The sequence below is a fragment of the Pecten maximus genome, chromosome 12, assembly GCF_902652985.1.
Source record: "Pecten maximus chromosome 12, xPecMax1.1, whole genome shotgun sequence".
NCBI classification, from domain to species: domain Eukaryota; kingdom Metazoa; phylum Mollusca; class Bivalvia; order Pectinida; family Pectinidae; genus Pecten; species Pecten maximus.
The window spans coordinates 36,575,999-36,588,626 of record NC_047026.1 but is presented as its reverse complement, the minus strand read 5'-3'; the positions used below and the strand labels follow the sequence as shown (position 1 = coordinate 36,588,626).

Here is a 12,628-nt window from a genome sequence, read left to right as displayed (position 1 = left end):
AAATAGTATTGCATCTTGACAATTTTATCTATGTATGTGTTTTTTCTTCACCTTCACTATAAGTTTTTTGACTTTTTTATTTTAACACCCGCAATGAATGACGTGAGCATATGTAAATCTGATTACTAAACATATATGAAAGTATGCATTCTTGTGACTAAAATATATCATGTATGTACTAATAATTATATCTCTGTATTTCAAAACTGAAAACGATCAAAGATGGATCTCTGGAAATAAAATTACAAACATATTGTTGCCATTAATTTAGTGTGATCAATTAGAATGAAAACTAATTAGATGCATGACAAAATTAATTTTAAAATGTGGGCGTTGTTCTTGTAATAGGATTAAGAATAGGAGTACGTATTACCGGAATCCTCGTTATTATAATTCGGAACACAGAAACAAAGACCGATTGGATTATGCTGGTATAGAAACATTCAAATTAATGTGTAAGATAAACGTTAATTCAAGTCACATTTATCTCGTTAATAGTTGTCATACTACAATTAGGGCATGGCTGTTATTCTATTTATTTTTATTTTATTTTCTTTGAAATTTGTCTTTCTCGTGTTTTACAGAAATTGCAAGAAGGGTTGGATTTACAAGATACAAAGACATATGTGTTTAATTAATTGTGAAACCTTGGATAAGTTTTGTTCCGAGGATATCATTCCGTGGATATTTTGTGTAGGATATTAACACTTTACTGAACAGTAAGTATCGTTTCTTATTCTTTTTTACTGTAAGACTTTGAATCACTCAGATAATGCTTACTTTAGCTAAAATGCAAACTTGTACATGTACTCCTTAACATGACTTATTCTTGGGATTTCTGTCCCTAATATCACTGACTAGTTCTATAAGAAGTAACAACTGAATAATCCTGACATTACTGACTAGTTCTATAAGAAGTAACAGTTTTATGACGTCCCTAACATCACTGACTAGTAACAGCTGTATGATGTCCTTACATTATCTACTAGTCCTAAAGAAGTTACAGCTGTATGATGTCCCTAACATCACTTTCTAGTCCTATAAGAAGTTACAGGTGCATGATGTCCTTACATTACTTAATAATCCTAAAGAAGTTACAGCTGTATGATGTCCCTAACATCACTTTCTAGTCCTATAAGAAGTTACAGGTGCATGATGTCCTTACATTACTTAATAATCCTAAAGAAGTTACAGCTGTATGATGTCCCTAACATCACTTTCTAGTCCTATAAGAAGTTACAGGTGCATGATGTCCTTACATTACTTAATAATCCTAAAGAAGTTACAGCTGTATGATGTCCCTAACATCACTTTCTAGTCCTATAAGAAGTTACAGGTGCATGATGTCCTTACATTACTTAATAATCCTAAAGAAGTTACAGCTGTATGATGTCACTTTCTAGTCCTATAAGTGGTAACAGCTGTATGATGCCCTTAATAATTGACTAGTCTTATAAGCAGTAACAGCTGTATGATGCCCCTAACATCACGGACTAGTCCTATGAGAAGTTACAGCTGCATGATGTTCCTAACATCACTGACTAATCTTATTAGTAGAAACAGCTGTATGGTGTCCCTAACATCACTTTCCGGTCCTATAAGAGGTAACAGCTGTATGATGTCCCTAACATCAATGACTAATCTTATTAGTAGAAACAGCTGTATGATGTCCCTAACATCACTTTCCGGTCCTATAAGAAGTAACGGCAGAATGATGCAGTACTATCGACAAAGCTTTCTGACTATAGACATAGCTTTCTGATATCTCATCTCAGGTCATTGAATGGTTTTCCGTATTTTCTTATCAAGTTCGAAAATTATCTATACTCAGCACAATTACATGTTATATCGGGTGCCAAAACAATCGATAATTTTAAAACAATTACCTGATATTTTTTTCACGAGTCCCATCTACATGTATGTACAGCATTACTGTAAAATTTCATATTATTTTGGGGTGTTTTGATTGATTTAATTAACATTTATAATCAACGAACCCTTACGTTCACAAATGTACTAATTGTTTATTTTTTAATAAATGTGGATTTAGTGGGTACATACATGCACGTGTACACGTGATGGGTGTCTGAAGCATGTACAATGTATCACGTCGATGCTATATTGTTTAAATGTTTTATTGGAACTGTGTTTCACAGGACAATTGTCTACGGAAAAAAAACATTCAAATGAAATAAAATTTTAAAATACACATAAAACAATGTAGCTATGTTTAGGAACGATAACAAATGAGATAAAGAAGTCAGTTAATTATTATAAATGTCTGCAATGCATTACATTAAGTGGAATGTGCTTGCTAAACTTAGATTGTATAATTAAATTTCATACAATAACGACAGACAAATTGGTTTCAGAAGCGTCTTTATTTTGCGCTATACAACATTTATCGATAAAAGTGACATTGATTCGCCATAGTTTATCATCTGTGGGAGACGTTATAACGTGCAGATGACACATGCGAACCGTTCTGCTGTGTTAGCACGGCTTCTACCACTACATCACTGGCAGGCTATGTCGTGCTTCTTAGTACATGTGGATTACCTTATACAACAAATGGGAAATGCTTTATTAAGGAATACCGACGATATCTGCTACCATACCACCATACCAAATGCTGACTTGGCACGCATCGACCATGCATGTTAGCTAAATGTTATTTACAGTTACCATTGAAAAAAAAACCAACGGGTGATCAGTTTAGCCAAACTAATATTTCTATCCCTATAACACATCCAATGGCATTCACGACGCTATAACGTCAATGTCCAGTTTCTGACATTATTGTTATTGCTGTGTGACTTTGAAACAACCCGCTTGCTTACCACTTAACCGTGCAGGCTACAGTGTAAATGGCTGCAATAAAGTATGGTCTGTACGGTACCAATATTATATATTTTACATTTTATGTGAGTGTTTCTGAATAGCTAATCGCCAATTCAAGAACCAACACAAATATAGATATTGCTTATCATTGTATTATTCACGTTTGCATTGTTATATAATTAATTTTTCTTTGTTTTCATGGTAAATACTCAAATGTGATTGGTCGAAAAATTCTTTGCATTCTTTTATGAAAGAAATTCCGAGAATGGCGCGAAAAATGTGACGTCACAATACGACAATTGACGTTGCGTATTGATTTGAGAAAAAGAATCCCATTTAAAACCAGTAAAATTGTACATAAAACATGTTTTAAATTAGAAAATCATTTTCAAAAATTAATTATAAGCGTTGATGTCAATTATTTTTTAGTTTCATCGGGTAATATTTATATACATATTTCGGAGAAAAAAATCCCATTCGTGTATGCACTTCCGATTATTCCTGTTTCCTCGGCTTTCTATCCCTGTCCCGGACAGTTTTAGGTTGAAGATTTTTACCTAGAGTATTTCAAACTTCATGTATATGGATTTTTTAATCATTTCAAAAGTGAAATATTTAAGGATTAAATGATTAGAACGAAATGTAATCTAAACTTGTAGGTTGTGGAGACATCACACAAAAAAGCATAAAAATATATTGAAGTTAATCCTTACAATTTAATATGCATGTACAGTACAGAATACCTGTGAAAATCCCGTTTTATTGGTAGACTTTTTTCTTTTAGAAATTATTACGCTGCTGTATCATTCAATCAATGTTAAAACGGTAACAGTTTTTGAGCCAATGAAAATGTTTGTTGGTTTAAACAGTATTTTATTTTGTAAACAGCAAAGTTGTACACATTACATGAATGTAAGGATTCGAAAACAAGCCTAAAGCTTATATTAATTCGTCTCCTTATAAAAGAAATAGCAAAATATATACAGGCGACGGTAAGTCAAAAGAGCATGGATATGGTAAGTTTAATACAAAGTTTAAACCAGAAAAATTAGGTAATATGAAAATCATAATTCAAAATCTTAATCCATGTCCCAACTGTGTCAGTACCAGTATGTACATGATACATGTTGGCGCATATTCTATTTAATACATTATTATGATAAACATGTTATATATATATTATATTTAGAGATATGATGCCATTGAAAGACAGATAAAGCTCCAAGAATCACCCGATCGAGCTCTTGATATACGATATCAATTTGAGAAGCGTCTGCTTTCTAGAATAAAACGTTGAACAGTAAGGAATATGTCTTCATTTTGATCTGGAAGAAGAGTACTGTCCCCACAGAGAGCAGACTTTAAGTTAACATTATAAGGGAGGGTATCTATTGTTTCTCTTCTAATACGAGTATATTGGGGACAATGAAAGAGGAAATATTCAGGAGATTCTACTTCACCGCAGTGACAAAGAGGATTATCAGTAATATTTTTGAGAAAGAGGTGTTGTGAGAGACTGCTACAGCCAAGTCGTAATCTGCTATGGTATATCTGACCCAATCTACTTCCACTGTTGTAATATTTTGGAACTTGTACCTTATTTCTAGACAGATATGATTTAAACTGTGGGACCGTTAGGTTTTGTACATGTTCAGGCAATGCATTCCATTCGCGAATGACACAAGGAAGAAATGAGTTGAAATATGTTGCAGTTCTACAGAGGATTGTAGGTATATTTCTAGCCTGTCTTGTCTGATAGCGATGGTCAGTAAGACGAGGAATAAGGTTCGACAAATAAGAAGGGCTTAGGCTATGATACATTTTATGAAATAATATCAGTCGATGGTGTCTACGTCTTGTCTCAAGTGTATCCCAACCTACGTGTAATGTTTGTTACCAGCAAGATTAAATTATTCAATATATCAATATACAATGCATCATATCTTCCGTGATACTAAAATAAGTAATCAGTATATAATAGATTGTTTACGTCCCTTACAGTAAGTACTCATAGTTTGATACTCAATAGTATCTGTATAGTGACAGTTGAAGGGCAACTATTATGTATCCGAAACTATCATTTTAGTTAGTTTACAACAGACATTGCGAGGTACAAGTACACGTTGAATTCCAGCAAGTAACTTGGAAGTCTGTAAACACTACATTCAATATTTAACCATGGGAAATGATACAAGCTGTAAATTTCAACGACAGAATGATACTAGAAATACGGATATATCATTGAGATAAAATCAATATCAATACAAATTATGCAAGTGTTTTGTTTTAATATTTTAGTGAAACTACAATCTTACTTTTGAACAAAGGAGAAAGCATCACAGTGATGTATATTCTATGATTTCTACAGTAGACGAGTACGCATGTATGGTTTTGATGAGTAGAGTACATGCATTTATTTCCCAATGTACACTTCATACTTAATACTGTATATCAAATACTGTTCTTTATCATTCGTAAATTGAAAAACAGATCAAGACAAATACATTTACTCCTTCGATATCACCATCTTATCAGTATGAAACTGTTTAACACGTTTCATCAAATCTGGTATATCAAATAAATTGTATGTTGTGATGTTAAGCAAATGATATCGTATATATACCTGTATCGTAATATTTGCATCAGATTTGTTTATTCTGTGTGGTTTAATGTAAAAGACAAAGATAAAATCAACCCACTTTTGTTTACGTAAATTTACTTTCCAAATAATCTTTCCGTGAAAACCCTTCAAAACTACGACCACTTTTGAAAGATTGGTTCCCTTTAAATGGTGATACAATATACCGAAAATGAACTGTGTTTAAAATTGAAATAACCTCTTTGTCTTGGAATAAGACAATAGTGAAATTGCTCCATGTCAAAACGTATCAAGGTAGACATGTTTCATATTTGTGTAAATATAGAATATGTACATTGTACGTTTGTCTACGTTCATGTAAATCTTACTGATGTGTATGTGGCTTTATCAAAGTGAATCTACGTATATATAATTGTATACCTGATGTCTGTATAAATAATCATATGAATATGTATTACTTTAATATCTTTATTTTGATTAATATTTGTCCTAATATATCAGTACATATCTGCGAAAATCGAATATCTGTGTAAATACGTATTTTGGTAAATATAATTTGTTCAAACCCCAATGAATTGATAGGCATTTTGTCTGTGCTGTTCACCAAGCCATTAACAATCAGCCAATATATATTTGATGCAACTAACATGTTATTTATTATTTTATTATTGTGAATTTTATCGTCAAGTCAATTATTTTAAAGAAATCTATAAACTATTTAAATCTTTATTTCTACAAAAAACATGATGCGTGCATACTCGTTATAACTGTAAGGAGAGGGTTATCACAGTCTTTGCTTGTTTCTTCAATCCTATTGTAACGAAGATCTGAACAATAAGATATTGTTGTATATAGCAATTCACAGTCAGTATAGCCGATGAATTTGTGGGTATGTAAATATATCAACGTGTACCCACTTCATATAATTGATATAAGCCGTAATGGTGTGTTACAGTTGTGATTGAATATTGCTGTTTGCTGGGCTATAATATTTAATTTTATGACGATTTTATGACACAAGATAATTGTAAAGACCCCATTTTTAAGACCGCAGATTGATGGTATTACATTCAAATATATATTTTGTAACATTTTCTGAAGACTGTATGGAATTTCATTAAAGGTGATACAGTAATATACATATTCATCACATAATCCCGCTGTTATCCAATGAATCTGTCTGCAATATGTCTGTGTATAATTAAGTCACCAGTTGTATTATAACCTTGAGCGTTTTTCAATGGCGACGTTAATTAGAGAAATCGATATACGAGCGAATGACATTACTTAACATTTCATATGATACATCTGTATGTTATGAAACTCGTCTCGAAATTTTAATTTTTGTTCGCCAAGACTACCAAATATAATAATTGTTTAACCTTTTTTCATCAATCTCATATGAAAAGAAAAAACTCATTTAAATTCATATATCCATCATTTGTAATGTTTAAATATTCACATGTGTGTCCTATCTAAACCTATTATTATACAATGTATAGAGGATATCTAACAGTGTCTTCAGTAATACCAAATATATTTTACGAGTGGGGCTAATATTTTGATATTTTTCACGAGTGCGCAGCACGAGTGAAAAATATCAAAATATTAGCCACACGAGTGAAATATATTTGGTATTACTGAAGACACTGTTAGATATTCTGTTTATTAATTTTTTTATCAACGAAAAACCTACCCCGTATGCTAACTAGGCCTACAGCGATAATTTGTAAACAAAAAAGTAGTTTCCCCTGTCCAGGTGCTGACATATATGTCGGGCTTTCTGATCGGTCAATTATTTTGGTATTTTCTAATCATTAATTTGATTGGTCAAATCAGCAAAAGTGATATTTCACTAGTGAAAAATATCACTTTTATAGAATGAATAATTTTTGATATTTCACTGGTAAAAATGTAATAAAAATGATATTTTTCATACATTCTGATTGTCACGTGTTCCAAAAAAAGTCATACTGGACAAAAATCCTGGTAATAATAGAGTTATATTATGATTTATTTCCCAGTGGCATTGTCCAACAACTTAAAATATCTTGTACACAATCGAAACAGACAAATACATCAGTATATGTTTGAAAGTTATTAATTGTTTTCATGAATTAGTGTACGGCATGTATTTTGATGCATACGTTTACTATTTTGGATGGGTCTTGTTAAACATAATTAAATACTTTACATGTTTCACATAAAAGTGTCTATCATTATATGAATTAGTGTTACTTCCATGTATCGATTGAATCAAAATAGTCATTTTATAATAAAACCGATAGCCTTTTCATTTCGGTTAAATCATAATTATCGACATCGGACGATATTTTTACTCGTATTTATAAAACTAGATATCGACCTTTTCAAAAGGCTGTAACTGTAAATTGTATCCCCATAATTGTAAATTGTATCCCCATAATTGTATATTGTATCCCCATAACTGTATATTGTATCCCCATAACTGTAAATTGTATCCCCATAATTGTATATTGTATCCTCATAACTGTATATTGTATCCCCATAACTGTAAATTGTAGCACCATAATTGTATATTGTATCACCATAATTGTATATTGTATCACCATAATTGTATATTGTATCCCCATCACTTTATATTGTATCCCCATCATTGTAAAGTGTATCCCCATAACTGTATATTGTATCCCCATAACTGTATATTGTATCCCCATAACTATAAATTATATCCCCATAATTGTATATTGTATCCCCATAATTGTATATTGTATCCCCATAATTGTATATTGTATCCCCATAATTGTAAATTGTATCCCCATAATTGTATATTGTATCCCCATAATTGTATATTGTATCCTCATAGCTGTATATTGTATCCCCATAACTGTATATTGTATCCCCATAACTGTATATTGTATCCCTATAATTGTATATTGTATCCCCATAATTGTATATTGTATCCCCATAACTGTATATGGTATCCCCATAATTGTATATTGTAACCCCATAACTGTATATTGTATCCCCATAACTGTATATTGTATCCCCATAATTGTATATTGTATCCCCATAACTGTATATTGTATCCCCATAATTGTATATTGTATCCCCATAATTGTATATTATATCCCCATAATTGTATATTGTATCCCCATGATTGTATATTGTATCCCCATAATTGTATATTGTATCCCTATAACTGTATATTGTATCCCCATAATTATATATATTGTATCCCCATAACTGTATACTGTATCCCCATGATTATATATATTGTATCCCCATAACTGTATATTGTATCCCCATGATTATATATATTGTATCCCCATAACTGTATATTGTATCCCCATAACTGTATATTGTATCCCCATAATTGTATATTGTATCCCCATAATTGTAAATTGTATCCCCATAATTGTATATTGTATCCCCATAACTGTATATTGTATCCCCATAATTGCATATTGTATCCCAATAACTGTATATTGTATCCCCATAACTGTATATTGTATCCCCATAATTGTATATTGTATCCCCATAATTGTATATTGTATCCCCATAATTGTATATTGTATCCCCATTATTGTATATTGTATCCACATAACTGTATATTGTATCCCCATCACTGTATATTGTATCCCCATAATTGTATATTGTATCCCCATAATTGTATATTATATCCCCATAACTGTATATTGTATCCCCATAATTGTATATTGTATCCCCATAACTGTATATTGTATCCCCATAATGTATATTGTATCCCCATAACTGTATATTGTATCCCCATAACTGTATATTGTATCCCCATAACTGTATATTGTATATTGTATCCCCATAATTGTATATTATATCCCCATAACTGTATATTATATCCCCATAACTGTATATTGTATCCCCATAACTGTATACTGTATCCCCATAATTGTATATTGTATCATCAACACCCTATACCTGTATATTATGTGTACATTTTGTATGTATTCATCACAACTATATTGTATCACCAAAACTGTATATTGTATCACCAAAACTATCTACCGTGTACCCAAGACTGTATAACGTATCACCCACCCTTTCCCTTCTAACTCCGAAACTTTATCTTTAATACCTTTTATTGTGTATATTTTATCACAACGCCTGTATATTGTTTTACCAGAAATATATGAGGTTTAACCAAGACTGATTTGATTATACCAAAAGCCAGATAAGTTGGTCGGTATCAGACATCACAGCTACTAGACAGTAACCAAGTAATATATATATCTCAGCGCTGATATTGATTTGAAATTCACTTGCAATAAAGTAGTTATTGAGATTACAGCGAATTGCCTATTTCGATGTTGTTTACGAAATAAGAAAAAAAAAACTTTAACAATTATTATGTAACACAACACTTTTATCTATGAGCGTTTTGTAATATTTGGACATTCCTATGGCGTCTTGTTTCCTCCACGCAAACACAGTATCGATTTGAAAAGACAAAACAATTTAAAAGCGATGTCCATACATTGAACATTACAATTAATCACATAAATGGTAATGCTCAAAGAGCCAAAAGAAGAGTGATGGTTGGCGAGACAAACAATTAAGGATAATTTTTATGGATGGAAAGAAAAAGAAAGATGCAGACTTCTTCGAAAGTAGCAAGTCTGACGTAATGCGGTGGATAGTAAAGCATATAAATTATAACACCAAGCTATATATCTAGTCAGGATGTAGGCCAGTAGAACAGGAGATCAGTGAACAGTACGCCATTAATTATCTGCGCTAGATTTTTGCTATTATGGCCGGTGGGTTGGCGGTGAAGCAATCCACCTCAGTAATATAAGACATGGCCATACCGAGACAAACTTATGATAACAAATATTTATACTAATTCTGGACAGCATCACTCGTGCACTGATCCGCGTCTAAACTTCGAGGTAGCGCCCGAGGTCCATGTAGCGCTCGGCCAGACCAGCACTAGGAAGGTGTGCTTCACGCCATCAACATACAGATTACCACCAACACGCTACTCATGTTTTGTTTCAAAGTAAAATACTCTATGTTGCTTGAACAATCGAGCACTATTCAGAGAGGCAGGGTTTTATTAGAGTTTTGGCAGACATGTGAACGACTGCCTTTTCTACCTGTTCGAGGCAACAAACAGTGCCAAATGTTTATCAGAACGCCGTAACTGTAAGCTGTCAATACCGTGAATATCTTCATAGGTGGCAACGAAAAAAGAAAATAAATTTCAATATTTGTTAAAGGAAAATATTTTTTTCGTTTATAGAATGGACATATCCCCCTCCCTCACAAATCCGTTTAATAGTACAGGTATAAAAGAGCTTACACAACGAGGGGTTGTTACATGTAGTTATGATATTTATGTCATTCCAGTTAGTTACTCGCTAAAACTCTTGACTGACTTTTTTAACTTTAAAAAAATAACTAACCAAGTCCATCAACCACGAGTCGTATGACCTGTTTCTACCACAATGACTATGATTTGGCAGCGGCGGAATTGTGACCTGGTTTGACCGCGGTGTCATCTGCTTCTCGATAAAAAAAAGTCTATGAATCGCTGTCAATGTTGGCGTTAAAGACCCTAGGTCTGGGACGTTTCTTCGAAAATGGCATGGTGCTTTTATGGAACATATAGATAGTAACGTATTTTGCGACAATTATTTTTTAATTAGTCTCTTTTGAAGGACCTACCTTTTTCACCTCACCGACAGATTCTCACAAATATCAAAATCATCAAGAAAATCCATGCTGGACTAGTAGACACATTGATCCAGAATATTTTTTTGGTAGGGAGAACGTACACCATGTCAAAATCTAGGAACGACGGTATGACATCACAGTGGTTTCTGATTGCGTAAACAAAAGATCACGTGGCACAAATCACGCGAGAAAAAAAAAGTTAAAGTAAAAGCACTAATGGCATATCAATATATTTATCGGGCGATCATCCCGTTAACACAATAGCCCGGGAGTGGAATAAGACAACGTAATGTGGTAAATATGTACGTAACGTATACACATAGTGTATCTATAGATGGTATATAGCAAATCAATACCGACATGTTCGATTTCATGTTTATATTATTGTGTTACGTACTCTACACTTTCCCTTGCACGTGCCATTACTCATTTGCGAATTTCCTTTTAAAAGAACAACCCAACCTAAAATGTAAAAATAGAGATTAAATATTAGGTGTGATGACGAAAGCAGAATCTTAAGTGCAAACGTCATCCATCACGTTAAACACTGCGAAATGTCACAGTGTACTGTCCACGTACAATGTGTAATAATGTTACAGTGTACTGTCCACGTACATTGTGTAGACATGTTACAGTGTACTGTCAACGAACAATGTGTAGAAATGTTACAGTGTACTGTCTACGTACATTGTGTAGAAATGTTACAGTGTACTGTCCACGTACATTGTGTAGACATGTTACAGTGTACTGTCAACGAACAATGTGTAGAAATGTTACAGTGTACTGTCCACGTACATTGTGTAGAAATGTTACAGTGTACTGTCCACGTACATTGTGTAGACATGTTACAGTGTACTGTCCACGTACATTGTGTAGAAATGTTACAGTGTACTGTCCACGTACATTGTGTAGACATGTCACAATGTACTGTCCACGTACATTGTGTAGACATGTTACAGTGTACTGTCCACGTACATTGTATAGAAATGTTACAGTGTACTGTCCACATACATTGTGTAGAAATGTTACAGTGTACTGTCCACGTACATTGTGTAGACATGTTACAGTGTACTGTCCACGTACAATGTGTAGACATGTTACAGTGTACTGTCCACGTACATTGTGTAGAAATGTTACAGTGTACTGTCCACATACATTATGTAGACATGTTACAATGTACTGTCCACGTACATTGTGTAGACATGTTACAGTGTACTGTCCACATACATTGTGTAGATATGTTACAGTGTACTGTCCACGTACAATGTGTAGACATGTTACAGTGTACTGTCCACGTACATTGTGTAGAAATGTTACAGTGTACTGTCCACGTACATTGTGTAGAAATGTTACAGTGTACTGTCCACGTACAATGTGTAGACATGTTACAGTGTACTGTCCACGTACATTGTGTAGAAATGTTACAGTGTACTGTCCACATACATTGTGTAGACATGTTACAGTGTACTGTCCACGTACAATGTGTAGACATGT

At 33.0% G+C, this 12,628-nt stretch overlaps 1 protein-coding gene across 1 annotated transcript in view; it reads left to right on the top strand.

The window, feature by feature from the left end:
* Positions 1-640: 640 nt before the first annotated feature.
* The window catches only part of LOC117339242 (matrix metallopeptidase-21-like), a 169,902-nt gene continuing 157,914 nt past the window's right edge, over positions 641-12,628 (top strand). The window contains exon 1 of the mRNA XM_033900719.1: positions 641-719. The gene's annotated coding sequence lies outside the window, so the exon portion shown is untranslated. The remainder of the gene's footprint in view (positions 720-12,628) is intronic.